This window comes from Bombina bombina, chromosome 4 (genome assembly GCF_027579735.1).
Source record: "Bombina bombina isolate aBomBom1 chromosome 4, aBomBom1.pri, whole genome shotgun sequence".
Taxonomy (NCBI): domain Eukaryota; kingdom Metazoa; phylum Chordata; class Amphibia; order Anura; family Bombinatoridae; genus Bombina; species Bombina bombina.
Window position 1 is genome coordinate 330,389,801 of NC_069502.1, and position 17,772 is coordinate 330,407,572.

The 17,772-nt window shown below is 37.4% G+C and overlaps 1 protein-coding gene across 2 annotated transcripts in view; it reads left to right on the forward strand.

Moving 5' to 3' along the window:
• The first annotated feature begins 894 nt into the window (after nucleotides 1-894).
• Nucleotides 895-17,772, forward strand: part of LOC128656253 (neprilysin-like) — a 256,431-nt gene continuing 239,553 nt past the window's right edge. Inside the window, exon 1 of one of the 2 annotated variants that reach the window (XM_053710068.1) lies at nucleotides 895-970. The gene's annotated coding sequence lies outside the window, so the exon portion shown is untranslated. The remainder of the gene's footprint in view (nucleotides 971-17,772) is intronic. The other variant, XM_053710069.1, reaches the window with a different exon arrangement.

Sequence of the window (17,772 nt, forward strand, 5' to 3'; positions counted from 1 at the left end):
TTGTAAATAGAAGAAAATTAGATTGTTGTTTAAAATTGCATGGAATATCTGAATCATAAAATAAACTATCAAAAGGGGTGAGCTCACCACTTGCAATGGCTTCCAAATTCATTCCCTTTTTACAGAGCTGAGTCTACTCATGTTTAGCTTTATGTGATGATTTCACTCCATTCTAATGAGTTCTAGAGAACTGGACCCATAGCTTGGTAAATGCAGAAATCGTCTAATGTTCATAAATTATAGTAAATTAAGTATTTAATTTATCCCAAAGGATAATCCATGAATGAAAATATAACAAGATTGTTTCCCAAATTCATTATATATTTTTCTTTATTTGCTGTAAGAATCCTTTGAAATATGTGCTTATTACAATATGTGCTAGAGATCAAAATCTGTATTTAGGTATGCTTCAATTTTCCTAACCGTGCTACATACTACACAGTGGTTGCTTAACTCAATACACACACTGATTTACAACTAGTTCTGGTTGGCCATAGCTAGAATATATATGTATTTAGAGCTTCAAGTGATTTATTCCTGGAGTGCTCTTGATCTGCAAAACCCTATGTGATGATAAACACAGTTTGATATACTTGTAAAACATTTAGTTAATATGTTTATTGTTTTTTTTTTAAAAAAGTATTTAATTGCTGATATAAACAGACTTGAATATCCTATTAAGTTATCTGAAGGAAATATTATTATGGTTGCATACACACACAATGTAACTATATCACCCTTTAAAATCAATCTTTTAATGTATGTTTACTGCTAAATTTATCCCTATAAAAAAATCATGTCATGTGAATTAGAGTTCCATGCCATGTTTTCCTAAATGCTAAATGATAATCATCATCACACAAGGCGTGTTTATCAGTGATATGGTGAGAAATGCTAGAAGCTGGCTAGCTGCTGTGTAGGCTTGAACTTCTGCTGTGGTAAGCTGAATTCCTGCAGTTCAGAACTGTCTGTAAGTTGACTCTCAAATGACAAACTGAACATTCTTTCTGCAGCAGAACCATGCAGGTTCTGTTTATTTTCTGATGGGTTTTCATAGACCAGGGTTGTTGATTTTTTTTTATAAATGCAACAACAAGCAAAGTTGCCAGAGCACACCTGCAAACCTATGTGTTTTCTTTCTATACAAAGTATTAGAGGCGGGATAGTGTTAACATACCTTCTAACAATGAGTAATATGATGCCTCTCTACAATAGAGTTTAATATGTATTGATTGCTTCATTAGTAACCATCTGGACTATCTTTGATAATTTTTTCTGTGCTTTTATTCCCTTGAATGCAGCATTGTATATTAGCATTTAAAATTAACACTTCATTTATTCATAATTTCCTCTTTTAAAATGTAGTATAATGAGATTATTCAGAATACAAATTTTGCTGTTTAACTGAACATTGTTTTGTGCTTGTTTTTTTTAATTGTGTGTGTTTTTTTTTTTTTTTACTTTTCAAATTGTTTATCAAAGGTCTCTCAAAGATTTTTAGTTTTAAAATATATTTTTTAATAATTATTTTAAAATAGATACAAAATCTTATATGTTGTAATCTTCATAACGTATTTCAGTTGGCAATATATATTACAGAGGCTTTATGATGACTAACTTGTAAAAAACAATAGTAATTCTTTTATAATGAATTTAATGCAGTTGAAGGGTCATTGTACAGATTTTTCTTTCCTTTATGTGAAAAAGCAGCAGTTAAAGGGACAGTGTACCCAAAATGTTTCTTCCCTTTAATTTGTTACCAACAATCCATTTACCTGCTGGAGTGCATTCATTTGTTTACAAATAGCTAATTTACATTTATTTTGGCATTTGAATTAGCTGATTTTGTCTGTGGTAGGTCTACCTATATTTAAAGTTCTATACTTAAGTATTTGCTGTAGAAAAGCTGTGTAATCATAGCCAGCAGAAAACACTCACAGTAGGGGTAGGAAATATAAGTAATATAATATTTATTTTCAATTGTTCTCTCTATATTGGGCTTTGGTATACATAGAGAAATAATATGAAGAAGCATGTGTGTGTACAGAATGGGTCATTTCAAAGAACAAACCCAGCTATTTCATATACAGAAATAAATCAAAATAAGCTATTTCTTATAAAATGTATACTCTGCAGCTGGTATAACAAGTCAGGGAAACGCATTAAGAGAAAAAACAATTTTACAATATTACAAAAGTAACAAAAAAATGGCAGATTTTCCAGTGTTGTCCGGAGGACCAGCAAGGGCAGAAAAGTCCTTGACACAGTAACATTATAGTGCACTTATAGTTACACACACAAAGGCTTTTTAGCAATTAGATTTTGAAACTGACATAGAAATGTATTGAAAATATATTAGCAATTAGACTTGTTCAGAGCCAATTCAGTTTGTTCGAATATTCGGGGGAAATTTGTTTCCCCAAATATTAAATATTTCTTTCCTTTTAAACTAAACGAATACTAAATATTCATAGAACATTTACATTTGTTTTTGTTAAATATAAATATTAAAAGCTAGAGGTGAAGACGTTCACCTGTAGTTTTATACTTCACTTTAGCGTGCTGGAGATCAATGCTAACCCGCTCCTCTTCTACACAGAGCTCCAGTTGCGCTTCTTTTTTAGTGCAGGCCCCTGAAGCCACCGTGCTCAGACTTCTACTCGGGAGGCCGAGGCTTTGTGAATAAGAGGACTGGGTTAGCGAGGTTGTCCAGCATGCTAAAGGTATTTAAATCCTTAAAGGTAATTTATAGAAAATGAAGTATTTTTCCATTTTCTATAAATTTCGTTGTTCGTTACGAATTTGCATTTGTAACAAAACGAATAAGCATCTCTTCACAATGGGTCATTTTTTCCTTTAAAATAGTTATTAAAATAAGCTAGGTTTAAACATTTCTACTTCCCTTTTTTAACCTACTAAATGCTGTTTATTTTTATAAAAAGATATCATTTAGAGCTAATTATCTTACAGTGTAAAGAGACATTCAGCTCTGGTTAATTCTCCATAAAATTAGTAATTATGCATATTAAAAAAAAATACAACATACTTTCAATATTTATTTTGCCAAAGTATCCAGTAATTTAAGCCTTTATAATAATTTTTGTTTCTACTGTCTCACAGATAAATTGGAGTGCATCCTGCTCCATAGTGATTGTTTGACCATTGTAGGAGCTAATTTGAATCTGTCCCTAACTGGCCATAGAATAGGAAATAAGATAAGTTGAAGACACATTTTAGTGGTTTGTCCCTGGACTGCAAAACAATGCACATTTTGGTAAGATAAAATGGCAATTTTATATAATTTTAGAACCTTCTGTATGCTGATCTTCAGCAATGGTGTCCTTAAAGGGACACTGAACACAAGTTTTCTTTTGTGATTCAGATAGAGCATGCAATTTTAAGCAACTTTGTAATTTACTCCTATTATCAAATTTTCTTCATTCTCTTGGTATGTTTATTTGAAAAGCAAGAATGTTAGTTTAGATGCCGGCCCATTTTTGGTGAACAACCTGGGTTGTCCTTGCTGATTGGACAGCACCAATAAACAAGTGCTGTCCATGGTCTGAACCAAAAATGTGCTGGCTCCTTAGCTTATATGCTTTCTTTTTCAAATAAAGATAGCAAGAGAACAAATAAATTGATAATAGGAGTAAATTAGAGCATGCAATTTTAAGCAGCTTTCTATCTGAATTATGAAAGAAAACATTTGGGTTCAGTGCCCCTTTAAATGTTAATCTTTGCATATATAAAATAATCATTTTAATGTTCAGCAGACCCAACAAATTACACAGGAGGCTATGAGATCACCTAGTGCATTGCTTGTCTATTGGGATACAGGCCAATCTGTTTAGTACCTGAAGCCTATAATTACAAAAGAAAATGAACAACAAGATCAGAATGTTTGTTTCTTAACTTTTGTTTATGAACTGACCTTTTTCTAATGTTATGGTTAGTTATCACTAGGTAATGAGTTCTGTCTTTAATTTATGAATGATGAAAAGAGGGCAGTTTGATAAGTGAGGTCTGAGTCACTAATATATAGTAAATATGTGTGTACGTTTATTATTGATGGCATATCAGGAAGTTACTGCTTAGGGATGTAATCAATAATTTCTCCAAATTATACAACTGCTTTATGGAGTGCTGGGTACTGTAAAGGAACCAATGCAAAATAGTCTAGTTGTATACTCTGTGAAAAGCAATAAAATAAGTTATGTGTCAAGCCACTTCATGATTTTAGTTTATGTAGCCACATACCTTAAAAGGTGTCACACCCAAACTTAAAAATTATTTCAACAGCTTGCAAGCCAGTGATTGTTGTTGTTGGCATTGTTTTTTTTTATATTTGTTTACCCAAGACAACAAGAGAGGTATATGAGGGGAAAGAGAAAGTTAAATGAGAAGAGAAAGTTATTAGCCCTGTTATTTCCCACCACCCATAATATGTTGCTTTGTATTTGTGCACCTTGCTTAGGCTTCCAAATTGCTGTGAAAATAGAGCTTAAAGGGATAGTCTAGTCAAAATTAAACTTTTTATGATTCAGATAGAGCATGCCATTTTAAACCACTTTCTAATGTACTCCGATTATCAATTTTTCTTCATTCTCTTGGTATCTTTATGTAAAAAAAGCAAGAATGTAAGCTTTAGGACCCAGCCCATTTTTGGTTCAGGACCTGGGTAGCACTTGCTGATTGGTGTCTAAATGTAGCCATCCAATCAGCAAGCGCTACCCAGGTGCTGAACCAAAAATGGGCTGGCTCCTAAGCTTAAATTCCAGCTTTTTAAAATGAAGATAGCAAGAGAATGAAGAAAAATTGATAATAGGAGTAAATTAGAAAGGTGCTTAAAATTGCATGCTCTGTATTGTGACAGTTCTTTGACTAAACTATTCCTTTAAAGGGAAAGTCTACACCAGAATTTTTATTGTTTTAAAAGATAGATAATGCCTTTATTATTACCCATTTCCCAGTTTTGCATAACTAACACATTTATAATAATATACTTTTAACCTCTGTGATTATCTTGTATCTAAGCCTCTGCAAACTGCCCCTTTTTTCAGTTCTTTTGACAGACTTGCAGTCTAGCCAATCAGTGCCTGCTCCCAGATAACTTCTCGTGCACGAGTACAGTGTTATCTATATGAAATACGTGAACTAACACCCTCTAGTGGTAAGAAACTGTTAAAATGCAATCTGAAAGAGGTGGGCTTCAAGGTCTAAGAAATTAGCATATGAACCTCCTAGGTTAAGCTTTCAACTAAGAATACCAAGAGAACAAAGCAAAATTGGTGATAAAAGTAAATTGGAAACTTGTTTAAAATTACATGCTCTATCTGAATCATGAAAGTTTATTTTGGCCTAGACTGTCCCTTTAAGACAGCCACTCATCGAATTTAATACCCCTCACAGGCTTTACCACTGTTGCCGACCCTGTTGATGAACCTGATTATATTGATCCATTTTCTACACATATACATTCATTTAATGCCTTACAATACACCAAATGATACAAATATAAGGAAGGAGATACCCTTTACACAAACACATTTTGCTTTTGCATAATTAATTTATAGGGATACGTTTACACTAATATTATAATATATTTTTATAATTACTTAGCAATGTCTATTGGATTCATGCTTTTAACAAATTGTGAAAGAAATTACATTTATTTTGCAAATTTTTTTGCAATCCTTTACATGTATGCCTGATATCAAAATGACTTTAATGTCCCTGATGTTATTATTTGGAGGAGGGGAAGATTAGTGAACTTTTATTGTGAGATATAAAACCAATTTGAATTTATATTCAACAATATTAAAGATGGTTTTGCTGTACTTTGGTAAGGTTGCTAGTGAATGGGAAGAGATTGTTGATAGGGAGGAAATAGATATCTTATATGTTTATATATGTGTGTGTGTGTGTGTATATATTGTGTATTATGTATATATTTTTGTGGGTAATGATGGTGGATTGATAATAGGGTTTTATAGCACTTTAATATTATGTATAATTTATTTGCTAAAAAAACATGAATTTCCTATCTGTTACTGTATCAGTAATATTTTACAGTATATTTTAAATATTATAGATTTTGTGGATAATTTAGTAACTGGAAGATTTAGCGAATATGCCTGTATTCCTTCTAAATGTAATTATCACATACATTCATTTACCTTGTGTATTTAAACAGTTCTGCCATAACATTTTTAAATCTTTACAATAAAACAAACAAAAAAATCAGGTAGTAGACATTGTTTTGTGTATAATATTTAGCTTGACTTTATATAAATACATTACATTCTGTAGTGCTGTCACAGATTTTGTATTTGATGTACAGTCTTTTTTAGTAAAAGTATGCCCATTGCCCAGTGCAATAGGTAGGCATGATTATAGATGTGTGCCACAAACATGGGCAGCTCTGTTACCTCTAAATAATGGTATAGAAGTTTGGCATTAATTGGTAGTGTCACATGTTTGTATGTTGCAGTCATATGCTTGTAATGTTATAATTTAGGGTGTGCACTGGAGTGGGTAATTGCAGGGATATGGGAGGCTAAATTTAGTCTCCAGCCTTACCTGGTTAATTTAATTGAACCACAACCCTAATTTAATATTTCATAAGAGTATGAAAATGGCTAAATACGGTTTAATGTCCACAGCTATTTGAGATCCTTAGATCCAATGCAAAGCATTTGTATCTTGAGAGCTAAGAAAAATGACAGTTTTACATATAGTGCAGAGTATGTGTCTGTGAAACAACATTTGCAATGGGCTGGTCTGGGAAATGTAGGCTGCACAACCGAGTTAGTACAGCACTGGTGCTGTATAAATAGAGGGACTTTAAATTCTAAGGGCTAGATTACGAGTGGAGCGCTACTTTGCTCTCCCGCTCGCGTGTTAAAGGGACACTAAACCCAATTTTTTTCTTTCATGTTTCAGATAGAGCATGCAATTTTAAGCAACTTTCTAATGTACTCCTATTATTAATTTGTATTCATTCTCTTGCTATCTTTATTTGAAAAGCAGGAATGTAAAGCTTTGGAGCTGGCCCATTTTTGGTTGAGACCCTGGATAGCGCTTGCTTATTAGTGGCTACATTCATGAATCGTGAAAGATTTTTTTTTTTTCTTCTAACGTATTCTCCCATAGACTTCAATGGAGCGGGATAAGTAGAAAAAAAACTTTACTCACGCAGATAGTGTTATGAGTGTAACTGTACTTTTAAATATAACTTTGATGTGTTTTGTGCAACTTTTTATCGAGCGTAACACGGAGCTCTGAAGTCACGCTATCCCGACGCGCGTTTAATTCAATTGCACTCAAATGAACGCAATTATTTTCAACCTGTAACGTCCACGATAAACCCCTTTTCACTCCTGTGCAACTTATAATCCAGCCTTTAATATGATTCTTCATAATCAATTTTAATGGTAAATGAAACCTTCATGTTTTAGAAAGAGGATGCAATTTTGTGACTATTGACTTTAATTTTACTATCAAATTCGCCTTGGCATCCTTTGTTAAAAATAATGCCCAAGTAGGCTCAGGAGCATCAATGCACTACTGTGAGCTAGCTGGCAATTGGTGGCTACACACATTTATGCCTCTTGTAATTGGCTGACCAGATGTATTCTGCAAGCTCACAATAGTGTATTGCTGCTCTGGAGCTGACGTGTTTTAATACCTTTTACTGCGGTTAAATTATTTGCAAGCATCAGTGCAATAATAAAACATTCTAACGCATAAGATTATTTTCTTTTTTGGATATTTATGTGCATTTCTTTCATTACAAATGCAATTTTGTAATGAAAAACAGAAATTTGTTTTGTTTTCATGAAATGAGTATCAGAATGAATGCACCAACGAAATTTAAAGAAAACTGAAAATTACTGATGAAATTTGTCAGTATGTATTTGTTTTCGTGCGCTGGAAATCATTGCTAACTCAGTTGTCTTCTTTAAAGAGCCCCAGCCCCACCAATAGGCTTAGCACGGCTCGAATATTTGTTATGATTGATTTTGGATAAACCATTTTTTTGCCTCTGCACATGTCTAGTTATTAATTATTTACATTACATGCTTTCCTTACAATTTTCCTGCTCTTCCATTGCCCCCGGAGAGGATGTAATGCATTCTCTAAAATTCAGAAGCGTGACCCTGAAAATATATGTCCCTAACTAGCTACAACAGAGAAAATAGAATAGAATAAACTCCACATAAGGCTTTTCAAGGGGTGTGTTCATGAGCTGCAAAACAGTGCAAATGCTGAAAAAACACAGTTTAAATGCTTTATTTTGTGTGCATTTTTTTTTCCGGATGGATGGGGATATACTCTGTGTATATGTGTATATGTGTATATGTGTATATATATATATATATATATATATATATATATTATATATATATATATATATATATATATATATATAATTTTTTTTTTTTAAATGAATGTTACAGCGTTTATAATGCTGAGAGCTTTCATAAGACACCACCAGCAAAAAGGTGCACTGTCTAATCCTATAGCTGTATTATGGTTGTGTTTGGTTGACATGGTAGTCAGTGTGAAGAGTAGAATCAATTTAAAGGGACATGATATCCATTTTTTTCAAAATTCAGATAGAGCATACAATTTTAAAAAAACTTTCCAATTTACTTCTATTTAATTTTATTAGCTACATCTCCCTTGTTAATAATTATACCTAGGTAGGCTCATAAGTTGGAATCTAGATGCTGATTGGTGGCTGCACATATATGCCTTTGGTCACTGGCTTACCAATTTGTTGAGCTAGTTCCCAGATGTGCATTTTTGTTCCTTAAACAAAGGATACCAATCAAAAGGAATAGTAGAAGTAAACTGGAAAGTTGTTCAAAATGTATGCTCTGTTTCATTTGTGAATTTGGGTTTCATGTCCCTTTTAATGTTCAGAGACTTAAAGGGACATGAAACCCCAAAAATTTCTTTCATGATTCAGATAGAGAATAAAATTTTAAACAACTTTCTAATCTAATTTACTTCTATTATCTAATCTCTTTGATTCTCTTGGTACCATTTGTTGAAGGAGCAGCAATGAGATATATATATATATATATATATATATATATATATATATATATATATATATATATATATAATCTCAGTATCAATTTTAGTGCACTCACTGTTACTTCAGCATCTGCCGGGGTGCTGCGTGAAAAACATATAGTGATAACAATCAACCCCATAGGTAGGAAGAAGGAACGCTTCACTCTCCGGTCTGTTCAAAAAAAGGCTTTATTTCCATATATCAGTAATACATCCCACTATGTATTACTGATATATGGAAATAAAGCCTTTTTTTTTAACAGACTGGAGAGTGAAGCGTTCCTTCTTCCTACCTATGGGGTTGATTGATATATATAATATATTTTATATATATATATATATATATATATATATATATATATATATATATTATATATATCTCAACAGCTAGAACCTAGGTTCTCTGCTGCTCCTGAGCATGCCTAGATAAACCGTTCAGCAAAGGATAACAAGAGAAGGAAGCAAATTAAAGGGACAGTCTACATCAGAATTGTTATTGTTTAAAAAGATAGATAATCCCTTTATTACCCATTCCCTAGTTTTGCATAACCAACACAGTTATATAAATACACTTTTAACCTCTGTGATTATCTTGTATCTAAGCCTCTGCAAACTGCCCCCTTATTTCAGTTCTTTTGACAGACATCCATTTTAGCCAATCAGAGCTGGTTCACTGGAACTCCACGTGCATGAGCACAGTGTTATCTATATGACACACATGAACTAACACCCTCTAGTGGTGAAAAACTGTCAAAATGCCCTAAGAGAAGAGGCAGCCTTCAAGGGCTTAGAAATTATCATATGAACCTCCTAGGTTTAGATTTCAACTAAGAATACCAAGAGAACAAAGCAAAATTGGTGATAAAAGTAAATTGGAAAATTGTTTAAAATCACATTCTCTATCTAAATCATAAATATTTATTTTGGACTAAACGGTCCCTTTAAATAATAGAAGTAAATTGAAAAGTTCTTTAAAATAGTAGTCTCTATCTGAATCATGAAAGAAAAGATTTGGGTTTCATGTCCCTTTAATGTATAGAGACTTAAGTATTCACCATTGTTTAACAATGTGACAGCTAGATTCATCTATCCTCTAGAACTACAAAACTTCATAGATACATTGATGACGATGATGATCATTTTGGAAAACAAACACAAGTTTTACCATCCTTAAAGAAGGATTTCTCATTTTTATATCGGCCTCATGATAGATAGAGGGCTATTTGACACCTTATGGAAAAAAAAGAGTTTAGATTTATGTTGTTCTTTTATAGCTGCACATAAGTGTAGATTTCCAAGAATATACAATGTAAGCTTGGATTTCAACCAAGGCTAACATTTGATTGCAGAAACAAATATCTTTTTTTTTTATTAGTGAATACAAATAAAAATTGTATAAGGTTCTGTTCAGTAGTTTTTGAAAGTATCACAAAGGCAAACATTGACACCCCCCCCCCCATGAAAAGTTCTTAAACATATTAAAATACTATAATGTATACAGTAGTTTTGTTCTGTTACTGTAATTTACCTTTGCAAATTGTACCTGCAGTATATAATGCAATTTTTCTGGGATTGAGCAAAACAACATACAGGCTCAAATTTAAGGTTGAGCAACATCTCATTGCCCACAGCAAAGGGAATCAAGTTTCCATCAAGTTTTAGGGGTATGTCCATGAACTATTCTGAAATAGCCAAGCTCTGCATTGTTTTCTAATAGAATAGCAGTTTCTACTGCCTTAAAAACATTATTTTTGTACATTTTTTTTTTATTTAAATGTTTTACTGATATATACAACATACTGATGAATAAAAATATAATTATGTTCCTTTTAAGTAAAAACAAAATAGCATGACATAATGTTAGTAGTAAGTTAATTCATTACTAATTTCTAAGATACACAATTGTGTTCTTCACATAGAAGAATATGTTCTATTTATTCATAAATACATATTTTTATATCTATCTGGTTTTTAGGTAATATATGTGTATATATATTAAGTGAGTAGTAAGTTAATTCATTTTTAATTTCCAAGATATAAATTTTATAATAGATAATTTTCAAACGCATGTGCACTTTTACATAAATAAAAAAAAAAAAATCATCATGCTAATTTGAAGTAAAATAAATGCCCATAATATTAACAAATATTTGCATTTTAGGAGTTTTGGCTTAGTAAATTGGACAGAGCTGACTAAGGGCTAGATTACAAGTGTTGCACATGAGTGAAAAGGGGTTTATTGCGGCTCTTTGTGCACGTCAGAAGCAGCGCACATATTACAAGTTAAAAGTAAACACAGTCGATCGAGCGCAATTGAATTTAACTCTGGCTAACTGTTACGCTTGACTAAAAAGTTGCACAAAACACATCAAAAATAAATTCACAAGTACAATTACTCTCATAAACACTATCTTAAAAGAATTATTAAAAAAATAAAAATACAATTTCTAAATGTGTGTGTGTATGTATGTATGTATGTATGTGTGTATGTATGTTGCACTCCACCGTTCCTGTCCAATAACCTGAGCTGTCCTTTATTCAGGCTCCAGGGAGGTCACACATTTTTAGTCTTTATTGCCAGTGTCTGAGAGGGATTGCACATCTATGGAAATCGAATTCATTTTTTCTACAGATAAATCTAACTACTCTTTGTCAGCTCTTTTTGAAGAAATGGAGAAATTACTGATTAGGGAGCATAAGCTCCAATGGGACATATGGACACTTGAAACATATATTAAGCTTAAGATCATACCACGTGGGTTAAGGTTGAACAAATTTCCCACGTTTGATGTTGTTGATACTGTTTTTATTGCCGCCTGGAATGATATTTTGTCTGATTGCTCAGTACGTTTAATGTTGTTGCTAGTCTCTTACAAATCTAATCTTCTCAAAACCACTAGAGAGGAGATAGAGGAATTACAAAATGAAATGAATTCACGACAGCTAGAAGCTAGTTTTGCAAAATTTGATGGTATATTGAAAATAGTGGTAGCAAAAGTGAAAGATTCAGTTCTTGAGTTTAAACATACAAAATTTGTAAGGGATCAGACCGACTATAGTAACAACACTGTATATTCATGGAAACGCTCAGATAAAGCTATGTATAGAAGACAGTCCAGGGGTAGGTCTAGAAACAGACGTAACAACAGTAACAACAAAAATACTTAAAGCCAAGTACCTACACATAACACAGAGGCCAAGCGAGTAACATATTCTGATACTGATTTTGAGTCAGGGGAGGAAGCTGGGGCCTCAAGTGGTGAGGAACTCCCCAGAAGCATTCTGAAAAACAAACCAGTCTGTATTAGCACAAAATACACATGCTTTGACCACCTCTGATCATCATCAGCCTCAAACAGCCTCTTCCAACTTAAAAAGCGTTGATTCCAGAAACCTTGCTTCTAATCAGGCCCGGACTGGCCGTCGGGCGTACCGGGCATTTGCCCGGTAGGCCGCATGGTAATTTAGCCCCGCCCACTGCGACGTCACACCACATCAAATAGAAAAAAAATTTGACAACTTTTTTTTATATATAATATTTAATAAATAAATCTTGAAATGTATGTTACAGTAAGTCATATAAGTCTCTCTCTGGGTTGGCTGTGCCTGTGAAATTGCTCATGCTCAGTAACTCAGATGAGATCAGCCCGGCCCGCAATCAGGAGGATTCTTTCAGGGCCGCCAGCGCGGCCGCCGCACCATCTAACATTCCAAATCCAGATTCTTGGGCCTCCCCCCAGTCTGATTGGCCACACTCACTGTACGCACATGCGCACTGCTTCCGGCCCCTGTGAGTGACGTCGGAAGCAGTGCGCATGTGCGGCCAATCAGAATGGGGGGAGGCCCATGAAATCTGGATGTTTGATGGCGCGCAGACTGGTGGTAGACACACGCCCTGCACGCGGCTACACACTCATGCCGCGTGCCGGGTCCATCACGTGATCAGGTTGGAGGCGGAGGACAGGGCCAGGGAGCTCAGGCAGCTGCTGGAGCAGGTGGCAACGAGGGCAGGCAGGCCAGCCGGCCGAAAATAATGTTGCCCTAGGCCGGGTCCTAAAACTTATCGTAACCTAACCCAAGACAAGACCTGACCTCACCTCCCTCCATCATCATGGTCTCTGTCATATTCCATTCGGCCGGCGGGGGAGAGCACTGTGCAGCGCCAGCGAATAGCATCATGATTGGACTGAGGAGGCTGCGACTCAGCAGGTGGCCGGCACTGGCAGCAGGGCAGGTAGGTGACTGACCAAGGTCTGGTGAATGCAATGGTGATGGATGGTCTGGTCTCAGAGGACCTTAAATATATATATATATATATATAGTATTACACAGCTACAGCTACAGCGACAGCTTAGTAAAGTGTGGGTGGGTAAGTGATCGCTCAATCATCTCAGGCAGCCTCAGGCCTCAGCAGTACTACTAACTAGGCCTGGCCTGGGCCTGGCTGGGCCGGCAGTGTCTAAGTATCTGTGTCTGTGTCACATCTGACCTGAGACTGTGTAACACTGAGTCTGTCTGCAGTGCACTCTGTGGTCATATGGGGAAGGGGAATGCAGCATGTAGGGATTACACATGCCAACACAGCAGCCACGTGACATGGAGGAGTGAGAGTCCATCATGGGCATGATGGACTCCTCCATGTCACGTGGCTGCACCACACAGCACACAATATCTATTTTGGTCTGGGTTGCTAGTCCTTGGTCAGGTGGTGGGTGGGGTCCCTCTGCATCATGCCTGACCCCTCTGTGTGCCCCTCTGCATCATGTCTGACCCCTCTGTGTGAACCTTCTGCATCATGTGTGCCCCTCTGCATCATGTATGTCCCCTCTGTGTGCCCTACTGCATCATGTCTGACCCCTCTGTGTGCCCCTCTGCATCTTGTCTGACCCCTCTGTGTGAACCTTCTGCATCATGTGTGCCCCTCTGCATCATGTATGTCCCCTCTGTGTGACCCCTCTGCATCATGTGTGCCCCTCTGCATCATGCCTGACCCCTCTGTGTGCCCCTCTGCATCATGTCTGACCCCTCTGTGTGAACCTTCTGCATCGCGTGTGCCCCTCTGCATCATGTATGTCCCCTCTGTGTGCCCTACTGCATCATGTCTGACCCCTCTGTGTGCCCCTCTGCATCATGTCTGACCCCTCTGTGTGAACCTTCTGCATCATGTGTGCCCCTCTGCATCATGTATGTCCCCTCTGTGTGACCCCTCTGCATCATGTGTGCCCCTCTGCATCATGCCTGACCCCTCTGTGTGCCCCTCTGCATCATGTCTGACCCCTCTGTGTGAACCTTCTGCATCATGTGTGCCCCTCTGCATCATGTATGTCCCCTCTGTGTGCCCTACTGCATCATGTCTGACCCCTCTGTGTGCCCCTCTGCATCATGTCTGACCCCTCTGTGTGAACCTTCTGCATCATGTGTGCCCCTCTGCATCATGTATGTCCCCTCTGTGTGACCCCTCTGCATCATGTGTGCCCCTCTGCATCATGTCTGACCACTCTGTGTGCCCTACTGCATCATGTCTGACCCCTCTGTGTGCCCCTCTGCATCATGTCTGGCTCTCTTAATCATATCTGACCCCTCTGTGTGCCCCTCTGCATCATGTCTGGCTCTCTTCATCATATCTGACCCCTCTGTGTGCCCCTCTGCATCATGTCTGACGCTTCTGTATGCCCCTCTGCATCACGTCTGACCCTCTGCATCATGTCTGACCCCTCTGTGTGCCCCTCTGCATCATGTCTGACTCTCTGCATCATGTCAGACCCCTCTGTGTGCCCCTCTGCATCATGCCTGACACCTCTGTGTGCCCCTCTGCATCATGTCTGGCTCTCTTCATCATATCTGACCCCTCTGTGTGCCCCTCTGCATCATGTCTGACGCTTCTGTATGCCCCTCTGCATCACGTCTGACCCTCTGCATCATGTCTGACCCCTCTGTGTGCCCCTCTGCATCATGTCTGACCCTCTGCATCATGTCTGACCCCTCTGTATGCCCCTCTGCATCACGTCTGACCCTCTGCATCATGTCAGACCCCTCTGTGTGCCCCTCTGCATCATGCCTGACACCTCTGTGTGCCCCTCTGCATCATGTCTGACCCTCTGCATCATGTCTGACCCCTCTGTGTGCCCCTCTGCATCATGTCTGACCCCTCTGTGTGCCCCTCTGCATCATGTCTGACACCTCTGTGTGCCCCTCTGCATCATGTCTGACCCTCTGCATCATGTCTGACCCCTCTGCATACCCCCCAACTGTCCCGATTTTTGCGGGACAGTCCCGATTTTAGGGGTCTGTCCCTCTGTCCCGAGTTGCTAGCCATCTGTCCCGATTTGCCCCAGGCATTTAAAATTTTTTTTTTTTTTTTTTTTTTTTTAAATTCTATTGTGCCCATACTCAGAAGCAGCTGGCTTTGCTCTCACAGGGTTAGATACCGGTTATATTCCCTGTGGAAAAGGAATGGTGTGTGGGTTAAGCAGGAGTAAGTAGGCTGTATACACTCTGACCACGGGTAATGGTGACCTCTCTAACCTACCTCTGGTAATGATGATATCTAACCCCTGGTGATAATACTAGCATGCCTTCAATTTTATACAATGAGCAGTGCTAATACCAGGGTAACGAACAGTGTAACGAACAGTGGCAGCCGCAGACTGCCAGCTAATGTGCTTGCCAACCCCAGGACCCCATACAATGAATTACAGATACCCATATATGATGTAGTGTGTGTGTCTATCTGAATCCATAACTGTGTGTGTGTATCTGTATGTATAAGTTTATGCTATGTAGTGTGTGTGTGTCTGCATGTATAAATGTAAGCTATGTAGTGTGTGTATGTGTATCTGCATGTATAAGTGTATGCTATGTAGTTTGTGTGTGTGTATCTGCATGTATAAGTGTATGCTGCATGTGTAAGTGTATGCTATGTAGTGTGTGTGTGTGTGTATCTGCATGTATAAGTGTATGCTATGTAGTGTGTGTGTGTATCTGCATGTATAAGTGTATGCTATGTAGTGTGTGTGTGTGTGTATATATATATATATCTGCATATGTAAGTGTATGCTATGTAGTGTGCTACTGTGCATTTTTGCTGACTTTAAAGGACAGAATCTAGAATATTAATGGGGAATGCAGAGAGTAGTTTTAAAGAATTTATTAATAAATGTGCAATTAAGATAAAAATATTTAGCAATGTCTTTGCAAAGGCTAATTAAATACAGCGCTCACATAGCCATACCAGTGGTTTGAGCTTGTGTTTGATTTGCTGCCTAAGTGTATTAAAATATATGACTTTATTTAGAATTTTATTTTTATTACTTTGGTCTTATGATTTTTTTTAAGCCCCGCCCACCACATTTAAAAATTTTTGCGGGGGGGGGGGGGGGGTGTCCCTCTTTTGAATTTTGAAATGTTGGGAGGTATGCCTCTGTGTGCCCCTCTGCATCATGCCTGACCCCTCTGTCACAAATGGGTCGGACAAAATGCAGAGGGCACACAGAGGGGTCAGACATGATGCAGAGGGGCACACAGAGGGTCAGACATGATGCAGAGGGGCACATAGAGGGGTCAGACATGATGCAGAGGAGGGGTCAGACATGATGCAGAGGGACACACAGAGGGGTCACACATGATGCAGAGGGGCACACAGAGGGGTCACACATGATGCAGAGGTGGGGTCAGACATGATGCAGAAGGGCACACAGAGGGGTCACACATGATGCAGAGGCATCACACAAAGGGGTCACACATGATGCAGAGGGGCACACGATGGAGAGGGTTCACACAGAGGGGTCAAACATGATGCAGAGGGGCACACAGAGGGGTCAGACATGATAAAAATATGTATTTCATTAAAAACTAACGCTTTATTTTCGTTTTGTTGTGTTGTTTTTTTATAATTTACTTTAGTTGTTCATACCAACCAAATGACAAAATACAGTGACTATAGGGTGCTGGAAATGTTAAAGGTTTTTGTAACTTAAACAAGTATTAAACTTACCATGTTTGGTATACGGTTAAATAAGAAATGGTGAGCGGGGCTGGGGGGTGGGGGGGGGGAGTGGGCCTCTTTACCCTAAAATGCCCAGGCCTTTTTTTGGTCCCAGTCCGGGCCTGCTTCTAATTATGTGGAAGAAGGTGCAGGAGCCTCTGCTATGCAAACAAGTGTTTCTGTTGATGATCAGAGAAGGATAGAGCAGGTTTTTTCTCTCCCTCCACAACGCACCAGAATAGGGCAAACAGGTCAGGGACATTATCACCTAAGAGGTCAGGGAGGGAAACAAAAATACAAGTAAATAATTTTATAAATCTATCTAAATACACACTTACAGATTCACAAGTCTCTCTCCTAAGTCGAGGTTTGAATTTTGCACCCACTAACCATTTTAATGTCTTCAATACCATTTTGGATGTTAATAAACTAATACGAAACATGACTTTATAGAAACATTTTTATACTGAATCACCTGAATTTTCAGACAATAGGGTAGAACCAATAGGTGATTGTCTACCCCATGTTTTGCGTACTAGTAGATTAACATTCAGTGAAACCTGTGATGTGATTAATATGGAACGTTTATCTCGGGACATCATGTCAGGTACACATAGGGAGAGTGTTAATGCATCCAGTGGTTTTCAAAATAGAATTTGTACAGTTACATTCAGGATACTAAAGAGGTTATATGCACATTTGAG